Consider the following 23043-nt stretch of genomic DNA (forward strand, 5'->3'; position numbering starts at 1 on the left):
CATGACATCAACTAGGCTTGAAAAACATTTATAAAAGATAATATGTGTCGTCGTCATCGTCTCCCCCCCTCCCCAAGACTGAATGTGGTATGGGAGGCTGATGTGGGTCACAGCTAGAAAGAGAACTGTGACCCAGACATGCAGCCCACTTGAAGGGTTATCACCCCAGTAAGAACTAGGCCTTTCCTACAAGGTGCAAGTGAGGACATTTAGCTTTGGAGACTCCCTGTCTTCTCCCTCTACATGGAGAGAATTATACTGTCTCTGAGTTTCATCTTAATGCAGGAATCATAATGGGTTTTCCTTCCCCCAGACAGATTTAGGATATGTCTTGTTTATTTGTGTGGTGTCCAGATATGTCTGGCAGAGTCTGGTCTGAAGGTACTTCATTCGCACTCAGTCTGTCTGCAGAAAATGGGACTTTTTCCAATGTATTACTGTCCTTTTCATCTCATCGCTAGAATGGTATCCAAGAAAAACTAGCTGTTTCCCTCTAAGGGCATTTGTTAATACTTTCGAATTGCATGTTCTTCTCCCTTCCCTTTTCATTTTTTGTAAGGGGGCTAAAACCAGGTAAATGAAAGAGAATATTGAATTTCAAGGCCATTTTGCTGTATTTCTTTTGCTCCCTGCACTGTTGACTACTGCCTTGCAGGTTGGGGGGATAAATATATCGTATTTTTTGCTCTATAAGACTCACTTTTCCCCTCCTAAAAAGTAAGGGGAAATGTGTGTGCATCTTATGGAGCGAATGCAGGCTGCGCAGCTATCCCAGAAGCCAGAACAGCAAGAGGGATTGCTGCTTTCACTGTGCAGCGATCCCTCTTGTTGTTCTGGCTTCTGAGATTCAGAATATATTTTTTCTTGTTTTCCTTCTCCAAAAACTAGGTGCGTCTTGTGGTCTGGTGCGTCTTATAGAGCGAAAAATACGGTAGGTTGATCAAATAAAATGAACTCTCAGGCTGTTGTTCTTTTAATGTTGTGTTTACTATATATTGTTTATTTTATTTGGTGCATTTTATTTCTCCAAACAGCTCAAGGTGGCATACGTGGTTCTCCCCCTCCTTATTCAATCCCTATGATGTAGATCACAGAATCATAGAACTGTTGAGCTGGAAGGGACCACGAAGATCATCTAGTCCAACCCCCTGCAATGCTGGAAGATTAGTTTTGCTGTGTTTCCAAATCTTTATTAATAAGTTAATTCCCCTTTTTTGGACAGATTGCTTTGTTTGGAATATCTGACTGTTAAATTTCCCCATCCTAGAATTACATCCACCATACAGTGGTACCTGGCAAGACGAATGCCTCGGAAGACGAAAAACTCGCAAGACGAAAGAGTTTTTCGTTTTCTGAGTTGCTTCGCAAGACGGATTTCCCTATGGGCTTGCTTCGCAAGACGAAAACATCTTGCGCCTTTTTTAAAAAACGACCAATGCATTCCTATGGGAAACCGCCAATACACAGTGGTGCTTTGCAAGACGAAAAAATTCACAAGGCGAAAAAACTTGCAGAATGAATTAATTTCGTCTTGCGAGGCACCACTGTACTTTATTTTGATATGATGTGTTATATGCGTATGGTTATACTAATTTAGAATATATTCCAGTTAGGGCTGCAGAGTTTATTATTTCACTTCAATTTTCAGGCTGCAAACAGCAGTTCTAGTGGAGTAGTGATACTGAGGGGTTGCCAACTAAGTAAACCCACTGGAATTAATGGACCTAAGTTAGCAATGTCAATTAAATTCAGTGAGTCTATTCTGAGTTTGTGTAAGATTGGATACAGCCCATTGCATCTGAAAAACACTTAGATTCTGTGTATGTTTGCTTTTTAATTTATTGTTTATTGGAGCGGTTCCCAAACTCCACCACCTCAAACTACTTGAACATTTGCTGGAGGTTTTGACAAACCACTTAATTATTTTTCTTCCTGTTGTAACAATTGTAATGTCTTGTGCTACATGCTGTATAGTTTTTTTAATTGTAATTTTACAGGCTTGCCACATACCACCTGGACCACCACAGTTTGGAATCTCAGGCTTATTGAAAAGTGTTCAAGATGTTTACAACAGATGATATTGTAGGTGTATCAGATGGGCTTTTGAACAGTTTGAATTCACCTCCAGAGGCACACTCCTCCATTGTCTCCTGAGACAGACGGGTGCCAGCAAGCTGTTAGGCTTAGCTATTTCCACTTCCCCTCACCTTGGGAAGAACTAGGTAATCGAGTCTATTGTTCTCCCCCAGTCTACCTGAGAATCTTTGTGTGTAAAGAGATCTGAACTGGCTGCTCCTAGCTCAGAACACACGGCTCTCACAAGCCACTCTTGAGTTAGGAACTTTCACCACTTTGCAACTAAGCCAAGTTTTACTGCCTGTGCAACTTTTCTGACATATGGAAAATCACATGAACCTGACCTATGAAGTGTTTGTAAGTAAACCAATTTTGAACTTATTAAATGTGTGGTCTTTTCCTATGCTGAGGGAAGAGGGTAGTTTCGGAAAGCACAGTGTTACGTTTTAATGGCCTAACGCAGGGGTCTGCAACCCGCGGCTCTGGAGCCGCGTGTGGCTCTTTTACACCTTTGCCGCGGCTCTGGGGCGGATACTAGCGAGGGGAGGAGGCACATTGTGCGCCCCGACACTCCCCACTGTGGCAGACGCTGTACTGGCTGTGACGTCGCATGGGGGCGGTGCGTGCGTTAGTCACACACCGTCCCGACGTCACCTTCCCGCCCGCTACATTGTAAGAGGCATGTACGCTGGTCACTGCATTGAAAGGGGGCATGTACTGTTTTGAAGGGGAGTGAAGAACACACACACAAAAAGGTAACTTGTTACTTTAACGTTTATTTCTATGAGGAGGAGTAATTCTGAGGGGTCAAACAAAGAAATAATAAAAAGTGACAAAAAAGTTATTTTTATAATGACGAGTTTTGCGGCTCCCAGTTGTTTTTTTCCTTCGGAAACGGGTCCAATTGGCTGTTTTTGTCTTAAAGGTTGCAGACCCCTGGCCTAACGCCTATATTTCTACCCTTTCTTTGCTGCATATTTTGTGCACTCTTGTTTTCTCCTGCTCGAACCAATGGCTTCAAACTGCAGGAAAGGAGATTCCGACTAAACATTTGAAAAAACTTTCTGACAGTAAGAGCTGCACAGCCATGGAACAGACTTCCATGAGAGGTTGTGAACTCTCCTTCCTTGGAGGTTTTTAAATGGAGGTTGGATGGCCCTCTGTCATGGATAATTTTCCCGCATTGCAGGGGGTTGGACTAGATGACCCTTGGGTCCCTTCCAACTCTAAAATTCTATGATTTTAAATTTCTGCTGGGGTTCTCTCACCAAAGAATACTTGCCCTAAACTTGGATCTTGGCATCTAGGAATTCTCATTTTTGTGCCTATTATTTTCCTTACACCAGCAACACCCGTGTTAGGGAAGTTTAACCCAGGGGTAGGCAAACTAAGGCCTGGGGGCCGGATCCTGCCCAATCGCCTTCTCAATCCAGCCCACAAACAGTCCAGGAATCAGCCTGTTTTAACATGAGTAGAATGTGTCCTTTTATTTAAAATGCATCTCTGGGTTATTTGTGGGGCCTGCCTGGTGTTTTTACATGAGCAGAATGTGTGCTTTTATTTAAAACGCATCTCTGGGTTATTTGTGGGGCATAGGAATTTGTTCATTCTCCCCCCCCCAAAAAAAATATAGTCTGGCCCACCACATGGTCTGAGGGACAGTGGACAGGCCCATGGCTGAAAAAGGTTATTGACCCCTGGTTTAACCTGAAAGCTGCAGTCAATGAGAAATCTGGGAAATCTAATCATCTCCATGCAACTATTAGGGTTGCGGTTATTATTATTATTATTAATCACACTTGTTTATGGTGTTATTGAACAAGTCTTGAAGCAATTTAACAAAGACAAACCCGTAAATCAATTAAAAGCCCAAATGCAACGTCCGTTGTATAAAACAAAATTCCTAAAATGCTCTTCGAACAACACGCTAAGGAGAGCACAATGCAGTAAGAAACAAAATGGACTCTACCGGAGGCCTCAGGGAAAGTCTACTGGTGAAAACGTATTACATGAGAGCAAATAATACAATTATTGTTGAAGCGCTTGGGGTAAAATGGAATGGCTATTAGCTACTAAACATGGTTTTATGAAGAAGAATCATACCAGATGGTCCAAACAGGTTTCCTCCTTTGACAAAGGAACTTGTTGAAAAGGCAAGAGAAACAAAACTGATATAGTGCCATCTTTACTTCAGCAAGTCTGTTGGCTTTGTCCTACATGACACCTTCAAAGAAAAGCTTAGTAAATGTGGGGTTTGTGTTATATTCCCTGGAGCAACAGAAAAGAATCTATCTGGCAACTTTTCAAATGCACATTTTTTCCCAATGATCCACCCATTCCTTTGCATCGCCCTTACTTGCTTTCGCCCTCCGTTAGCTTAACAGCATTAGCATGTATTCAAATCTGTCAATGCAGTATTGTGATTTCGTGCTATGTGATTCCTTATTAGTTGGAACCACCCATGCAATCAGTTCAGAAAGCACTCCCCTCACTCACTCGCTTTCTGTGATATCGCCATGCATTCAATCCATCCATCAGTCTATCAATAATATAGCTCAGTCTGGTTTTCTATAAAGCATCATAGTTCAATGCCATCCACTTCACTGCATGATATCTGACTGGTTAGGATCACCGTAGAAAATGTTGGCATTGAATGGTGTCACATATAAAATAAAATAAAAAGGCAAATATTTCACAGTACAGAAGTCTTTCTAGGAAATGTTTCTACCCCACAAAAGCCATTTTTGACTCAGACATCCATATATGGGAATATTCTGCACAGCTCCAAGTTGTGAATTTCATAGGTGCAGTTTGTCATGCCCAGGTGAGACAAAACTACCTCTACTGTGGATGGAACTGTCGAACAAAAGCAGCAAATAAGTGATGTCTGGAGTCATCTGGAATTTGGACTCGTGCGGAGCTTGATATATGGGTACCCCCCCAAAAAAAATTTAAAATTTGGCTGTATAATCTGGAATTAATGTGATTTGAACAATGTGATATGATTGGCCTGTTAATAAAAATTATTTCAAAAAAAAAAAAAAAAAACTACCTCTACTGAATATAACAACAACAACAATAATTTATAATTTATAAATTATACCCTGCCCATCTGCCTGGGTTTCCCCAGCCACTCTGGGCAGCTTCCAACTGAATATTAAAAACAGTACAGCATCAAACATAAAAAACTTCCCTAAACAGGGCCGCCTTCAGTTGTCTTTTAAAAGTAAAATAGTTGCTTATTGCCTTGACATCTGCTGGGAGGGCATTCCACAGGGCAGGTGCCACTACCAAGAAGGCCCTCTGCCTGGTTCCCTGTAACCTCACTTCTCTCAGCAAGGGAACCACGAGAAGGCCCTCGGCGCTGGACCTGATTGGTACTGAAACTACCACTTCTATAAAGCTCTTAAAGGTACAAACCCCCTCTTCTACTATTTTCATTATACATAATGAGGGCTCAGTGAGGAAGTCGGGATGGGGGAGAGATTTGGTCTGGAACCGACCTAAATGTCACTTCCAGAAGCAACATGTAAAGCAAAATACAACTATCCTTAAAAACCCACACTTCACCTAGTTTTGCAATGTTGTTCTCCAGCTGAAGGTATGAATACAAAAACTCAGCAATCAAGGCAGTGCGTGTGCATTAAAATACATTGGTGAAATTAACGTCCTAATATGCATTATGTTGTAGGAAATGACTTGCAGCCAAGAGTAGCAAAACTGCACACCAAAATGTGCACAAGGAATGCACACTAAAGTGCTGATGTCGGAAGTGATGCGGTGAACAGAACTCAAGTCTGGAAAAACGAGAAACTGAGGCCACATTCACACAGTTCTTTGAAAGCACCGTGATATCACTTTAAACAGTCAGGGCTTCTTTCAAAGGATTATGGGAACTATGGCTTGTTAAGGATGTTGTGAGTTGTTAGGAGACCTCTGGTTTCCCTCCCAGAGCTACAGTTCCCAGAGTCGTTTAACAATCCCTCTTCCTGAGGAACTCTGGTATCATAATGCTTTAAAGTGGTACCATAATGCTTTCAACCTATGGTGCGAATGTGGTCTGAGGGAATCTGAAATCAATAGCTTTCCCCATCCTTTATAGGAAGCAGCTCAGCAATGATAAGCAATGTTGGGGGAACACTAAGCAAGATATAGAGTACTTGGAGGATAAGTCATTCTTAATTCAATTGTTTCTTTTGTGAGCACGCTTCTTTCCCAGGACGCCTCCAAGCTTTCACAATGCTGCTTGAGAATGGGAATGTGGCAATAGAAGAACCAGCGCAGCTGCTCCTCTCTCATAACAAATACCCCAAGGAATGAGATGTGGTTTTTAGATCTGGATGGGGGACAGCAACCACATTAAACATTTCCAAGAATGATTTGAAAGAGAGGTTTCAAGAAACTCACCAAACAAAAGGCGGCACAATTGGGTGGTCTTGGCATGGAGTCCCAGCAGTCAGTGAGAGTTTCCTTGAGCGTTAAGAGGTTAACATGAGTGACTATCTGTGTATGTGTTGACAAAGCAGCTGCTTTGTAGTTCACATACCCCCCCCCACTCTCTTCCCTTGAGTCTTCAGGGAATGCACGAGGGATGTGTGAGATGGTGCCCCCAACATAAACACTGGCCACAACCCCAGAAACTGCACATCCAAGTATCCCTGTGAAAAAGGGCTCCCAGCCACAAACATAGACACATATACAGTGGTGCCCCGCAAGACGAATGCCTCGCAAGATGGAAAACCTGCAAGACGAAAGGGTTTTCCGTCTGCAGAGGCGCTTCGCAAGACAAATTTCCCTATGGGCTTGCTTCGCAAGACGAAAAATGACGAAAAAACCCCTTTTCCTGAAGCGCTAATCCCCCACCCCTTAAAGAGCCGTTTTTAGCCCTTAAAGTGCCAATAGCGCTAATAGCGCTAATCCGTCAATGGGCTTGCTTCACAAGATGAAAAAACCACAAGACGAAAAGACCCGCGGAACGGATTCTTTTCGTCTTGCGAGGCACCACTGTATAGACATATAAACCACCTTTCACATGTCCTCTGAATATGCAGGTACTGAGTGTGCGTCCAGCAAGTGCGTTGGCACAGAGGGTGTCCCTAAAAGGTTAATGCATTGAACACACTGTCTGCATACCCCTATAGTTTCATGCCAGTTTATTAGAGTTTCAGTAACCGTGCAGGATGTGAATGTGTCTAAAAAAAGCAGCTGGTTAAGGCTTTGGGCACCTCATCTGTTGGAACCCTGGCTCAGAATCTTGTACTGCGTCCTGAAGCAGAAGCGAACAGAGAAATGGCACCTAATTAAGAAGGCAGCCAAGTCAGGTTAACACAAATTCATACTTCAAACCGAGTAATTATAAACTATTGGGACAACCCTAACCATGTGGGGATATCGTGCGGGAGCTGGAACCAGCAGTCTTTCAAGATGATAGTCCAGCTCTGTTAAACAAAACAAAAAAACCCCCTCAAGTCTACAGAATGGAATCATTTAATGGGCCTAATTCAGGAGTAATTACAGGAGTCAAGTACTTTTGTATAAAACATTTTCTCCAATATTGCCAACAGAGTTCTTGCAGGCCCAGGCCGCACATTCTCCCCTCCTCAGGTGAGCTACCAAATAAACAAGACCATGAAGAAGAGCTGGGTGCTAGGGACTGGGGTGGGCTGGTTTAAATCCCCCAGGAGCAGACCTGAGGAAAGCCTGATTGTTTCCCCAGGTCCACCTCCAGAAAGCCAAGACCTCCACACCAGCCTGCCATTTGCCAATTCTGCAGACTGACATGGGACAAGTTTTCAAGGCAAGGAACAGTCCCTGACATGCAGCCCTGCACGGTTGGCAGGGGGCAAGGTCTGGCTGTTCTGCAATGCTGTCGCACCCCTAAAAGGGGGTAAGCGGACTTCCTTGTAAGGTTGCCTGATAGTGCATTTATATTTAATACTAGGGACTACTGTCCCAACTTGCTCCTCTCACCAATTGCCACCTAACAGTCAGCCCCTTTGCCAACCCCTCTTCCCCCACACCTGACCAACCCTTACTCTCTTTATGCCTCACCCACTCCCTTGTCTATCTCCTCCCAGCTCACTCAAACCTCTCCCCCCTCATAGCTGAATCCCAATCCCTCCTCCTCACAGCTCGCCCCACTCCTCCCAGTCACAGATCACTTCAAGCCCCTCCCTCTTTCTAATAGCTCATCTCACCCTCTTTGAAAGGAGGGTGCAGGGTACTTCAGTAAGTGGTTTGGCACTCTGCTCTCTGAAGTGCCTCCCACCCTCTGCTAGGCAACTCATCTTGCCTGCATGCTTGCTTGTGCATCTGCCTGCTAGCCTGTTATCATGCTGGAGTTTCTGTGGCCACCTATTGGTGACCTCACAAGCTGCAGCGTGATGACAGCCTTGCTGCTTTATTATACAGTAAGAAACGGTATGGGATATAGATAGGGATAATAATGCTGTGGGCTTGATATCAAGAGGTCCTTCCATTTCCTCCTGCAGGTCTGGGTCTTGTTCTTCCTCTCATTTACTCCTCTTCCCTGAATTTGCAGTGCAGCAGGTATAACATTTCTTCTGTTTACTTCTTCTGTTTACAGTGGCTGTAGCTGCTGGCATTATCCAATCACTTAAGCAATTATACATGGTGAATCACAGGTATGAGTCAGCAAATTCTGGCACTGTACTGCAGGGCAACACTGGACCAAAGTCTAGCTAGAGTGACATTCATTTCCTGCCTCTTGAATATACAGCGCTTGAGCCTTGCATGACCTTGAGAGTTTAAATTCCAGAGAGCCACTTTGCAGAAGGGTAAGTTCTGTTTCTCAAATACCAATGTGCAGATTGGTTTGAGTTATGGTTGCTTTGGAACCGTTCTTTCCCATACAACATAAAAGAAAAACTGCATTGTTTTCTGCTGTTACTCTCAGTAGGGACCTTCTTTAAAAAGCGAAGGAGCTCAGTCAAATACATGAAACTTCAGATGGAAGAAAACATAGACACAGAGAAGCCACAGCTGTACACAAATTATTTTTTTGTAAACTTTGGGTTTTGGTTCATTATCTTAGCATTATTTTCTTCTACCAGCTCAGAAGAAAAGTCTAGGGTCTGTTTTCCAGGATAGCTCCATGGGAATCAAAAACTTCATAAACAGGAACACAGAGAGCTGCCTTGTACTGAGTCAGACCATTAATCCATCTAGCTCAGTGTTGTCTACAATGACTGGCAGAGGACCTCCAAGATTCCAGACTGGGTGCATTCCTAGCTCTGGTGATGCTGGGGGTTAAGCCTGAGACCTTCTGCCTGCAAAGCAGGTGCTCTACCATTGAGTTATGACCTTACACACACACACACACACACACACACACACACACACACTGTGATATACTAGATCCCTGGCATGAAAGGGGCATTACATGATGGGGAGTGGTGCCAAGATTCCTAGGCCCAGCATCAAGCATGCTGCCTGACCACTGTTCCAGAAGTCCATGCGTTGGTGTGGTCATGTTCATGAAGAGGCCTATATGTGGCAGCTTGACTGATGCCAGAGATGGGACCAGGAACATAACTGCAACCTTTATGGAGGTAACATATAAAGGGGACACTGAACAGCCTTTATGTAAATCTTCAGATCTCCACCACTGCCCTAAAGCAAGGATTCAACATTGCTGTTATACCCCCGGATGATACCCCAGTTATATTATATTTAAACTAGTGGTCATAGTTCAGTAGTAAAGCATCTGCTTTGCATGCGGAAGGTTCGTGGTTCAATCCCCAGTATCTGAAGGTTGGGCTGGAAGACACTCCTTTCTGGGATCCTGAAGAACGTCTGCCAGTCAGTGTAGACAACAGTGGGGGGGGGGGGGAAACAGTCACGGAACCAAAAGATTAACAAAACAAAACAAAAGAATTGCCGTGAAAATCCCTGAAATGAGAGGTAATTGGCTATAGAATTAAATTAAATAACAAAAATCAGAAAATTTAAGGGAAAATTAACCTAGAATTAAACATTAAGACTTAATGAGATGCTGGCTACAAAACTCATTTCACTGAACTAATCAGTTTCCTCAGAAGGAAATAAAGAATTTTATAAACCTTAAATGATTTCAAGTGATATCAAACAAACTCAAGAGCAGGGCTGAAAGGCTTCCTTGAGTTTACAAAAAAGGTATAAAAACCTCAGTGACAAGTTTTGAACATAGCCCTATTTAAGAGAACTTTGTAAACCTTAAATGATTTCCAGCAAACTAAAGAGCAGGGATGAAAGGCTTCCCTGAGTTTAAAAAAGGTTTTAAGAAAAATTTACAAAGGAATAAGAGATAAGCTGTTTAGGTTTCAAACAAACTCGAAAACAGGACAGAAACTCAAAAACAGGGCTGAAGCGCTCCTGACTGCTGATGTTGAAGACTGCTCTTTTGTTTTGTTTTGTTAGTCAGTGTAGACAAGGCAGAGTGAGAAGAACCAATGTCATGACTCAGAATAAGGCAGCTGCCCAAATTCCTGTGTTCCTTCTAAAGAGAGATAATAGTATCATAGAACTATAGAGTTGGATCATCCAGTCCAGCCCCTTGCAATGTGGGAATATGTAGCTGTCCCATCGAACCTGCAACCTTGGCATTATGAGCACCATGTTCTAACCAACTGAGCTATCCAGGCTGATTTCAATATGATTGCACATAGAAGCACTGATCATCCTCTTGATAACAGCAACTTTATTAATGTAGTCACAGTATCCAAAATACATCAGACACAGTCTATACTTCTAAGACGTTGGACTACTTGATCTCTAATGGCATGCTTCAGAGATGATCTTGAGATGTTATCTGCAAGCCCCAACAGGATGTCTACAGTATTTTAACAGAATATTGCAAAATGCTTAATTTTCTCCCCCTGGCAAAACAGAAAAGAGGCAATTTGGCAACTATGTCAAGCAAAGGTTTCGCAACAACAAAAAAATAGAGGGTAATTTATCATGTAGATAGATACCTACTACTCTAATGCTCAAAGCATTTGTGTTGGCTGAAACTCTACCCCATGAAATGCTTTTATGCCACTAAAATTATCCACAGATGTGCTTATTTTAATTCTCCCCCAGCTTCAAAAAATAAAATCCGGGCAAGCAGATTGCAGCAATCAAATAGTATCAAAAAGCAACATATCCACCCACCTGCCCATGCAGACCCACCCCCATGATCCAGAAACGAGATGCAATCCTGGAAGAAGCCTTTCTGTGAATTTCCTTTCTCTGCCAGGAATCATCATGCATGCTTGCGAACTAGGTGTGCCTGTATTCACATCCAGGTACAAAACACCTCCTTTGTGGATAAGAGTCTGCACTTCCATCTGCATTTGCTTTGTGGATGACGAATGCATATTGGCAACTGCTTTACGTGTCAAGGCCCCCAAGCCACCCCCAGGAGAATAATGGTGCGAGGCTGAAAGAGGAAGCCTCAGAATCGCGCCATGGCTTAAATCATTCCTGCCCACACCCCCAAGTGACCTGATTGGCTGCCTGGCAACCTGATGTGACCGGGGTCTCCCCCAGCGTGATGCGGCAAGAACTTTATTAGCCCAAAGATGGAAACTGCAGGAATTACCAACGATTGAGGAGTGGCAGACGAAGATGATGGACTATGCGGAACTGGCCACGCTGACAGGCAGAGTCCGGAATCAAGACGACCAAAAATTTCAGAGAGATTGGAGTAAATTTATTGGGTATATGAATAATTATTGTAAAAATGTGAAGACACTAGAGGGACTGATATAAATTCTGCAACGAAGAAAAGGAAGTTCTAAAACTTTCTAGACCAAAGAGATAGAGTTGATTATACGGACAGAAAGGTCAGAAGTAGAGGATATAAAGTGTGATACAAAGACTTGAAAATATAAAAACCTGTTGAAGAGATGGAGGGAAGTCACGAGCTCAGTAGAGCAAATAATTTATTTGTTTTGTTATTGAGATGTTGAAATATTGTGCTAAAAAAGAAATCAATAAATATTATATTTAAAAAATATAAATAAATAAATTGCCGCTTTCCCACTCGCTCCAAAACAGTTGCAACAGGTGTCCCCAATAATTTTGTAAAGTCAAAAACAAGAGTATGAGAATGTGACTGCAGATTCACATGATCCCCTTCCAACCAGCTAACCACTGTACCGCACTAGCTTCCATCAAGGATATGGCCCATTCTGAAGACTTCTGTTAATCTCCAAATCACTTGTGGCTGAAATGTTGGCCTAAGAGACCAAGTCAGAACATAAGTTTCTTCTGCACATCCTTCATTAATCAGAAACATCAAGAAATGTTCCCTTTGTATATTCAAACAGAGTGTGTCTTCCAGTAAATTGTCAGCTGTGTTTCCCTGGCAGGCAGATGTTACTTGTTAGCAAGTGTCATGACAAACTATTTCCCGTCCCCAAAAACCAACATAGACACAAGCCCATATTAGGTGATATGTCAGCTTAGCTCAGGAGTGGGCAACCTTTCATAGATATATTACACGCACATGCACACACATCTCATATATACATATTACATATATATAAACATGTAAATGGATTAAAAATAAGTTATATTACAGAAAATGTGTTTATTGGGAGAAATATGCACTAACATGCTGATATGTTTTTGCTATGACTTTTTTATTTTTTAAAATTGCACAAACCGATGTGAAAATGCAGTGAACTGAAACAAAGATTGGGGAAAAGGAGGCACCGAAAGAAGCAAAAATTGAGAAATTTGCCCATGCCTAACTACAAGCAGACTCCTCACCTTCCCTGTAGAATCCCCATTACTCAAGTGCTCCAGCATAATTCCTGGGGTGGATTTCTGTGTGTTGAACCTGGGGCACTTTGAAATCTTGGCCTGGATCGAGGCCTGGATCTGTCAGAAACATTACATTGACCTTACAAATATTGAACTTGAAAAGGAGCTGTGATGTCTGCTTTCGTTTGCTCTCCCTGGCTCTGCACTTCCTCTCTGAAGCTTGTTAAATTTTACATGATGTGCCAAAAGGGCTTTGAAACTAACCAGTCAGCATCTCTTCCTTGATAAGAGGGTTAATCTCTTTAACTTTAGTAGTTTGGCTAACACAAAGTCCTTCACGTGTTTTCAATTGTTTATAACCCTGTTGACTTTCATAGACCTTAGCCAGGATATAGAGCATTTCATACTGTGTTTGGCAAGCGTTCTGTCACGGTGTGTCTCTCTGTGTTAAATTGACTGGGGTTTCAAGCGCGCGCGCGCACACACACACACACACACACACATTCTTCCAAGTGATACTTCTGAAATTATTTTGGCCTTGAAAACTATTTTGGCCCCTATGTGATTCAAAAAAAATATTATTCAACTTTACTTTTTTACCTGTTTACATTCCTAATGGTGGGCTCTCTGTCAGGTTGTGGTGATTGGCAGGTGTCTAACCATGGTGACACTTGGGGACAACCTTATTAGGGAAGACTAAAGGGTAATGTGCTAGACATGCTTCTGAAATTCTCCACATTGCCATTTCTCCTCGTTGGACTTTGAAGTTCTAGATTATCCAATCTAGTTTCTGAAGTGAATTGGACATTTCTTCTCCAATCACACCTCCTCCTCCTCCTCCTCCTCCTCCTCCTGTTGCTTGTAGATGTTTTGGCATCTACTCCACACTCATCACTTTAGTCTCTCTCATATGTCTAGTTCAGCACTTGATGCAATGATTAACTTAGCCCTAGATCTATTACTAATAGTTGGGTCCAGGACTGTCTTTCTGATGAACCTGATATGACCTTGAAAAAGACTCTTACTGGAACCTCCCCCCCCCATCTTGAATCATTGTAAACATGGTACATTAGTTTACTTTCCGTGGAACATTAGACTTCCAGCAAGTTCAGACAGGCTTAGATCTTTTACTAAGCAGATATTCGTCCCACCTCCCGCATTCAGTTATATAAAGGACAGAGATTGCTCTGACTTTACCAGACACATTTGTTTGTATGTCAGGAATTTAATCCAAAGCGCTGTCTAGTTGTACTGTGCTGGATGAATTCTTAAGGACATATTGAGGTGTTCTCTTATTTATATTTCTTATTTTCAGAGCAATGGGTCCATTAAGTCATCTTCGCCAAAGAGTCCTCATCTGGTTTCCTCAGCAATACCACTTTTTTTTTTCTCAAGAAAAGAGTGCCTGAGGATAAGAGACTGCCTAAAGGATTTGAAATGCATCTCTGCTAATATCTGAAGTCTCTTCACCAGACTGACTAAAACCAGTTCTTCTCAAAGGTATTTTGATGAGTTGGATGAGATAAAAGAAACGCGACCTTTGCTCTGAATCTTAACTGAGAACAAGACGAAACAGCCTAAACATATTCTTAAGAACTCATGTGTGTGGGACATTAAAAAATGAGAAGCAAATGAACAGGGGGAAGTGCCTTATATTAGTTATTTAACTCATTATTGTCTACACTGACTGACAAGCAATTCTCCAAGGTTTCAGGCAGTGTTTTTTTCTGTGCCTAACAGGAGACGCCAGAGATTGAACCCGGACATTTGGGATGCAAAGCAGGTGGACTACCACTAAGCTGTGGCCCTTCCCCAAAATCCTGTTTATGCTTGCTGAGGTATAGATGCAAAGTACAAAAAATGAAAATGTTACACTATATATTGCAACTAATCTTCTTTGGTGATCACTCATAGCTGAGTAAGATTGTCTTCCACGAACACAGTCTTAACAGTGAGTCCATAAGTGACTGTGAAGGCCAATTCTGGATCCACACGTCCTTCCACAGTGGAGACATAGATTTCCAGGCAGGAGTTGATCATGGTGAGGGTTTCCCAAGCGTGCCTTCCTCTTAGCCCATTTCTCCCAGCATGGTGTAGTGGTTAAGAGCGGTGGAGTCGTATTCTGGTGAACCGGGTTCGCGTCTCCGCTCCTCCACATGCAACTGCTGGGTGACCTTGGGCTAGTCACACTTCTCTGAAGTCTCTCAGCCTCACTCACCTCACAGAGTGTTTGTTGTGGTGGAAGAAGGGAAAGGAGATTGTTAGCCGCTTTGAGACTCCTTAGTCCTTAAAGTGGGATATCAAATCCAAACTCTTCTCTTCATCCTGAATTTGAGAGTCTTCAAAGCCCATGACACCTTTGGTAAAGGCTGTTCTCCAATTAGAGACAACTAATTACAACTAATCTCAGGCACTCAATGAACCAGTCAGTCTTCACATTGTGAGAAGCCAATGTTAGAAAGTTCCAGGGTTATTAGCACAACTCAAATAATTGTTCTCTTTGTTCAATGAACACATTTCTTATTTGTTTTCTATAGTTTTACTGCAGTGCTTGGAGGGCACTCCAAGTTTTCTAGTTGCTCCAGCAGACCCAAATCTAGAAATGTTCCAATCTGGATTTCACTTATGGCTCATTTGCTATTAAATTGACCAGTGAAAGGGTGACATTTACTATGACCAGCTGGGAAATGTCCAAATCACACTAGATGTGGTGAGAGATCTGGAGCTTGCTGCTTACAAGCCATGAATAAAAGGGAAGGGGTATGCAGCTGATATCCTAAAGTCTACAAGGATGCCTAAGCATGTGCTGACCATCTCCTGTGGGAAGATTCTTCCTCCTCTTGGACCCATCTGATTCACATGCCACAAATGGTCGGAAATGCTTTATTACGTGCAATCTGTCCATAGCTATAATGAAAGGGGAGGGAAGATTGCAGAGTGATAAAAAGACATGGTCAGGGGGCAAGCCAAGATGTGGGCAGCAATAGCTGGGGTGTGTGTTGTGAGGTCCAGGACATCTAAGGGCAAACTGTCAAGGACAAGGAAGAAAGACGGGGCAGGATTCATTGCAGATATAGATTCAGGGGAGGTCAAGAGATAACAAGGGAAAGGAAACAGAGGGACACATATGCACAAGTCCAAGGCTCTAAAGCAATAAATGGGAGCTGTCAACCAGCCTGACAGAAGCCTCTCTAGGCTTCCCTTTGCAAAGGATGCTGGGAAGCTGGAGCTGAAGAATGCAGTTCAAATGATCTCAGGCAAGCTTCAAAACAGAGCGAAGGAGTATATCCTGACATGTACTGTACATAAATTTCAAGAATCTGGCAATGTGGCAACTTACATATTGCTTAAAAGAGCGGAAATGGATCACCCTGAAAGAGGACATGGGCTATTTGCATATTGTTATGAATAATTTCAACAATTCAATTTCTTACCCACACTTCCTCATAAAGTCCCCAAGTGGGTTGCAGCAATGCAAATATATAGTGCTAAATCACAGTTTAAAACAAATGACAGTCACAGGAATAGGTTGGGTCCTAAAAAAATACATGTCTAGGGTGTCAAATGTCAGGCTAAAGAGGTGTGGCAGCAAGGACATAATGGAGGTGCACTGGGGAACACATATTTTTGGATATGGCTACATGTAAGAGGGGACGCGGGTGGCGCTGTGGGTAAAAGCCTCAGTGCCTAGGACTTGCCGATCGTCAGGTCGGCGGTTCGAATCCCCACGGCGGGGTGCGCTTCCGTTGCTCGGTCCCAGCGCCTGCCAACCTAGCAGTTCAAAGACACCCCCGGGTGCAAGTAGATAAATAGGGACCGCTTACTGGCGGGAAGGTAAACAGCGTTTCCGTGTGCGGCTCTGGCTCGCCAGATGCAGCTTTGTCACGCTGGCCACGTGACCTGGAAGTGTCTCCGGACAGCGCTGGCCCCCGGCCTCTTGAGTGAGATGGGCGCACAACCCTGGAGTCGGACACGACTGGCCCGTACGGGCAGGGGTACCTTTACCTTTACCTTTACATGTAAGAGCCAGTGCTGTATAGTGTTTAGAGTGCCGGATTAGGACCTGGGAGAGAGCTGGGTTCAAATCCCACCTTGGTCATGAAGCTCACTGGGTGACCTTGGGCCAGTTAATGACCCTTAGCCTAACCTAAGTAGGGTGTTGTATAAATTAATCCTTGACCCTTTGTATCTGCAGAATGTCCCCACAAGTTTTGAATTACATCCTAATATGCAGGTGAACAAGAACTTTCAGGTTCCTTTTCCACAAACTGTTGCTGAATGAATGGATCATTTTCCCACAGAAAGCCGTCTCTTTTCTCTCAGGCCAAGGATTGGTGAACATAAATTTATATTTACTTGGCACTTGTAACTACATGGACAGCATCCAATGTTCAAAAAGTTCTGTGTAGTATTTCTCTCTCCCTCTCTCTTGGAGCAAAAAAATTGACCTGCATCTCAAAAAACTATTGGCATTTGTTGATGTAACCCTGCTTCCATGGCAAACAACACTCTGTTTTCTCTGTTTAAAAAATGGTTTGAATAACTGATGAACAAGAACCTGCTTCTGATGGTTCAAGAACATTTCTATGTAGACGTCAGTCACAGACGAAATGGACCTGATGGGAGATATTTTGCTCACAACCCAGTAAGCATATGAAAACACATTATTTGTAACTTCAGTGGATCTGAATACCAAGGGCAGTTTTGCTAACTAATAGCTGGCAGTGGCTTTCAAATGAGGGAACACAGATAAAATCCCAAGGGTGAAGACAGAGAAACATTTTCAACAGCACAAGTCTCCAAAGTGAAGTATAGGATTTTGAGCTAAGGCTGCTGATAAATTTGGGGGGTTTTACCTGCAAAATGCCAAGGACTGAAGCTGTGATCTTTGCATGCAGAACATGTGCTCTGCCCCTGAGCCATGGACCCTTCCGCTGAGCCACAGGCCTTCTCAACCTACAGCTGCAATCCAAGCCATACTTCATAGGGAGTAGAGATTCTTAGGGAATACATTATTTGCAAATTCTGGTATGAACTAGGAGCATAGCTGTCAAGCGTCCCTTATTTGGCGGGACAGTCCCTTATCCCAGCGCCATGTCCTGCTGCTGTCCCTTATTGATGATGTCCCTTAAATAAGCTACTGAAGGTAATGGGGCCCTTTCTATGTCCAGCTGTGCTTTGTCAGCAACAAATTGTTGCTGTTTTTTTGTGTTGAATATATGCTATATGGTAATATATGGACCTAATAGGTATCTAAAGCCATTTGCACCCAACAAAATATGTATTTTATCAAAGTAATTGTTGATCCCTTATTTTGCCTGCTGATCCCTTATTTTCGAGGCTGCTGGTCCCTTATTTTCAAATCTGTAAATTGACAGCTATGACTAGGGGGTGAAGACTGCATCCTAAGGCTGTGATTTTAAGGCTCCACTGAACTTAAAGGTAAGGGCAAAGGGGCCCCTGACCATTAGGTCCAGTCACGGATGACTCTGGGGTTGCGGCGCTCATCTTGCTTTATTGGCCAAGGGAGCCGGTGTACAGCTTCCAGGTCATGTGGCCAGCATGACTAAGCCACTTCTGGCGAACCAGAGCAGCGCACAGAAACACTGTTTACCTTCCCATCAGAGTGGTACCTTGAAGTGCTTTCAAACTGCTAGGTTGGCAGGAGCAGGGACCGAGCAACAGGAGCTTACTCCGTCCTGGGGATTCAAACCACCAACCTTCTGATCGGCAAGCCCTAGGCTCTGTGGTTTAACCCACGGCGCCACCAGTGTCCCCCACTGAACTTAGCACTAATTTAACTTACCACTGAACCTAACTAATTCTGAGCAGACATATAGGATTATGCTGTCAGACCTAGTTTGGGGACATTATTACTAGGATGTACTTGAAATTATTGCTGCCTTCAATACAATTAAGTTGCATTTTTGTGGCTTGGATTTCTGTTCCTGAATGTGCAGTTTACTTAACCCTTACACTGACATGCATCAGTGCTTAGTAATGCTGCAGCAAAATGCCAGTAAATCAGTGGCTGACCTTTAGCTGTGATCATATCCGAAACTGCCTCTCATTTGCAAGAGGGCTATTTTTATCTTCTGAAGATAAGGTGAAGAATTATAGTGCCCCATTCGCCTTACTTGGACATTCATTTTGAGAGATCCATCTCTAGCTGCCGCATCAAAAAACCAATACAAAAATGGCAGCATAGCCATCCCCAAGATTGCTGAATTAAGAATGATTCTCAATTATTCTCAGAAATAATTATTACTATCAAAAATGTGCTTGTGATTCCAAGCAACAAATTTTGGTGCAAATTTCTCCTAATTTTTTGAATGCGATTTTACCTAATATACTCATTTTTCCAAAGCAATTTCCCCTAACACAATGCATTTTATATGTTCTTTTCACGAACATAGGCCTTTTTATGCACACTTTAGTATATACATTTTTGTGCACATGACGTTGCTAGAGAACTACATTGCAAAATTCAGAAAAGTGCTAATTTTGAGGGGTGCTGTGTTCCAGTTCACATATTGTTTTGGGGGAAGTGAATAAGGTACATTTGTTTTTACATGTGAAAAGAATTACATTTCTTCCCTAGCCCTAATAGACAGTTTATAATCAAGTACATGGAGAACATAGATATAATTCTATGGATGATTCGCATGCTCAGGGCTTGATTTAACCTGTGTAAAATCATCATCATCATCATTTCATCCACAAACAGAGACTGAACCTTCTGCTTGACCATCCAGAAATACACATTCCCAGCTTCAGATACAAATTCAAGACAAACTACTGCAAAGTAAATGGAGAGTAGGAACTGCAGAGCTCACAAGAATGTGTAATACTATGTGAACATTAAAATATTAGAATAATAGGAAGGGATCTCAAGAGTTTGAAGGGGCCCCAAGGGTTGACTAGTCCAATCCTCTAAAATGTGGGAAGAAGTAGTTCTCAGCCCTGCTTGGAAGCACCTGGGATTGAATCTGTGTACAAGACAGATGTTCTACCACTGAGCTACTGCCCTTCCCTTAAGGACCTTGTGTGTTGGTATCTAATGTTGTTGCTCTGTGGACAGAAGGAAAAATGCATTTACATCAGCCCTCCAAGGCACAGGCAGAGATCTTTCCCAGAGTAGCTACTTCTCAGCTGCTGGTGGTGAGGATTTGAGGTATTGGCTTTTAAAGTCACATCTTTAGAAGCTCAACCGTGGTTTAAAATCCAGATGTTTTCTAGCTTACCAGGTCAGTATAGATTTTTCTCAAGAAACAGCAAGTTCTGAAGATCTTGCCAATATTGTGCATAGTGGTACCTTGGGTTACAGACACTTCAGGTTACAGACTCAGCTAAACCAGAAATAGTACCCCAGGTTAAGAACTTTGCTTCAGGATAAGAACAGAAATCGCACGGTGGCAGCGGGAGGCCCCATTAGCTAAAGTGGTACCTCAGGTTAAGAACAGTTTCAGGTTAAGAACAGACCTCCAGAATGAATTAAGTTCTTAACCCGAGGTACCACTGTCCAGTTTTCTTAGATACAGAATTCTGGGAACAGTATAATGGGAACCATCTTTAGTTAAATTGCCTTTTGGTTATTTCTCTCTCTCTCTCTCTCTCTCTCTCTCTCTCTCCCTCCCTCTCGTAATTTACATACTAGGGTCTGCCAAGACATGATAAATAGCTCTGTGTATACAAAAGTCTTTCCTTTCCTTTTGACTTGTATTTTCTCACAAGGAATAGTCCAAAGCTGGAGCATGCCAAGATATGGTGTGTTCCCATTTATTTTCACAGGACTGAAGATCCCTCCCAAAAGCTCTAAATACATACAAGTTGGATAAATTTGTTCACGATGAGACCGTCATAGAAAATAACACTTCGGTGTGCTTTGGACATAGAATTTCTGCCATTTGATGCCTTTTATTGCCTTCTATTATTGTTTTTAGCATGGCTTTTTACTGTTTTGTGGTGTTTTTATTATATTTCTTAAATTATTCTGAACTACCTTGGGAATTTTGAGCTGAAACTAGTCCAGAAATAGGCTTAGGACTCAGCTATACAGCTGCGAATAAATCCCGGCTACGCCCATGCTAGCTTCCCAGGTTGAATAAATACAGAATATGAATGAATTATAAATGAATGCATAATAAATACATCAATGCCAAGCTGTATATAGAGAGAAAAGGGAGCACTGGTTTTGTATGTATAAATGAGGAAAGCTTTTTCAAAGGAATGGCAGAGGGAGTATTTTCTGAATTATACAATTTTGCATGTTTACACAGTTCCGGAGCTGTAGATGTTATTAGCTAAATTATACATAACAATGCCATAATTGACACAAAATAGCTTAAAAGTAGAGAAGAACACACAGAGAGAACGGTGTGTGGAGGGGAATGGCCCATTCAAACCAATTGCACAAGTTATTTCTAATGTTGGTTTTCTCCCCATCCCATTTACAACAGAACCTTAACTGCAAGTTTAATAGGCATATGATATACCTCCCATGAAGAAGGTCAAAAATGTTTCCCTAGATGCCTAGATGAAGTCATTCCAATATGAAGCCTGGTGCATGAAGTTATTGCCATTATGTACATTGCCTCCCATTTCAACATCTCAGTAGGAGCACGGCAGGAAGGAGACAGGATTATAAAGCATGGATGAGCTTCGAATCCTTATCCCCCTGCAGCAGCAAAGAAAGCTACAGTGGTACCTTGGTTTTAGAACAGCTTAGTTTATGAACAACTTGGAAATGGAACACTGCAAACCCGGAAGTAGGTGTTCCAGTTTGTGAACTTTGCCTTGGAAGCTGAACATGTTCCGCTTCCTGTGGAGTGTCTTCCGTTTGTAAATTGAGTCCCCAACTGCTAATCAGAGGCTTCCTGTTGAGTCTGTTGGCTGTTGAGTCCCAAGCACCCACGCAACACAGAGGCGATATTTGGAGCTTTTGTTTTTGCTATAGTTTGCGTTTTTGTTTGTGTGGGTTTTTTGACTGTGAGTTGTTCTTCGTTTTTGGGATGCGGGTGGCGCTGTGGTCTAAACCACAGAGCCTAGGACTTGCTGATCAGAAGGTCGGCAGTTCGAATCCCCGTGACGGGGTGAGCTCCCATTGCTCGGTCCCTGCTCCTGCCAACCTAGCAGTTCAAAAGCACATCAAGTGCAAGTAGATAAATAGGTATGGCTCCGGCAGGAAGGTAAACGGCGTTTCCATGCGCTGCTCTGGTTCGCCAGAAGTGGCTTAGTCATGCTGGCCACATGACCCAGAAGCTGTATACTGGCCACAATCCCAGAGTCAGCCATGACAGGACCTAATGGTCAGGGGTTCCTTTGCCTTTACCTTTACCTGTTCTTCATTTTATGGGACTGACTTGTGACTGTGGCTTGTGACTTCGTTTTTGTGGCTTGTTTTTGTGACTGTGTGGAACCCTGTACAGCTACTGATTGATTGGTTGTGTGACTGCAGAAATGGATAAAAGCCCCCCATGCAAACAATGACTATCATCAGTGCACATAAGGGAAAAAATATTTTAATTTTTATCATCTACATCTTATTTATTTTATAGTACAGTACATTGATTCAGAGGCAAAGCTTCATGCTCTGCTTCCTGGGGGGGAGCAGGCGGGTGTGTGGCTGGTGTCCCCAGGGGGGGCATGATGCACAAAAACAGTTTCAGAAAGTGGTTTAAGGGGTGCCAATAATGAGCCACAATTCAGAGAAATGCTGTAAACTCAGTGAAAGTGAAAGTCCAAATTTAGTAATAAAGAAGCATAGCCTGGTATGGCAGAAATGTTGCCAGTGGTTTCATTTGAAGTTACAGAAGGGTGATTCAGTAGAGCGTGCTCAAGGAAAGTATTTGGCCAGAGGTCATGTTGCTTCACATCATCTTTTAATTCAGAGTGCACTTATGGAAAATCGTTTTTTAAATAACGGCACAAAGCTTAAGGTTCCAAGCTCAGACCACTTCCTCTGAAGCATCTGAATTGACTTCTGTAAGATGACTTTAGGGTAGTGATTTGCATATGGCCACTTTATGTGTTCACTTAAGCCTTTGGGTTTACCGAGGTCAAAAGAGATGGCCACAAAGAAGAATCACATGTTTTCTTTTAAGTGGGATAAACCACAGTCTAGTTTCTTGGAGATAATAGATATGAGTTGAAGAATTTTATGGCTCCCTTAGGTGCAGACTTCTTAAGCAATCATATCTCATCAGTTCCTTTTCT

The 23043-nt window shown here is 42.7% G+C and overlaps 2 long non-coding RNA genes across 2 annotated transcripts; one reads left to right on the forward strand and one right to left on the reverse strand.

Annotated features, from left to right (window-relative positions):
- Positions 1–7214: 7214 nt before the first annotated feature.
- On the reverse strand, positions 7215–8349 carry LOC310660234. The gene is made up of 2 exons (XR_014503321.1): positions 8274–8349; positions 7215–7342 (listed from the first exon to the last, which is right to left on the reverse strand). It is a non-coding gene; the product is annotated as an uncharacterized lncRNA (long non-coding RNA).
- A 147-nt stretch (positions 8350–8496) lies between these two features.
- Positions 8497–14510, forward strand: LOC310660277. Its single transcript, XR_014503335.1, has 3 exons — positions 8497–8567; positions 8663–8873; positions 14144–14510. It is a non-coding gene; the product is annotated as an uncharacterized lncRNA (long non-coding RNA).
- Positions 14511–23043: the final 8533 nt, after the last annotated feature.

Source organism: Podarcis tiliguerta (assembly GCF_965153285.1).
Source record: "Podarcis tiliguerta genome assembly, chromosome: 11".
Classification (NCBI taxonomy): Eukaryota; Metazoa; Chordata; class Lepidosauria; order Squamata; family Lacertidae; genus Podarcis; species Podarcis tiliguerta.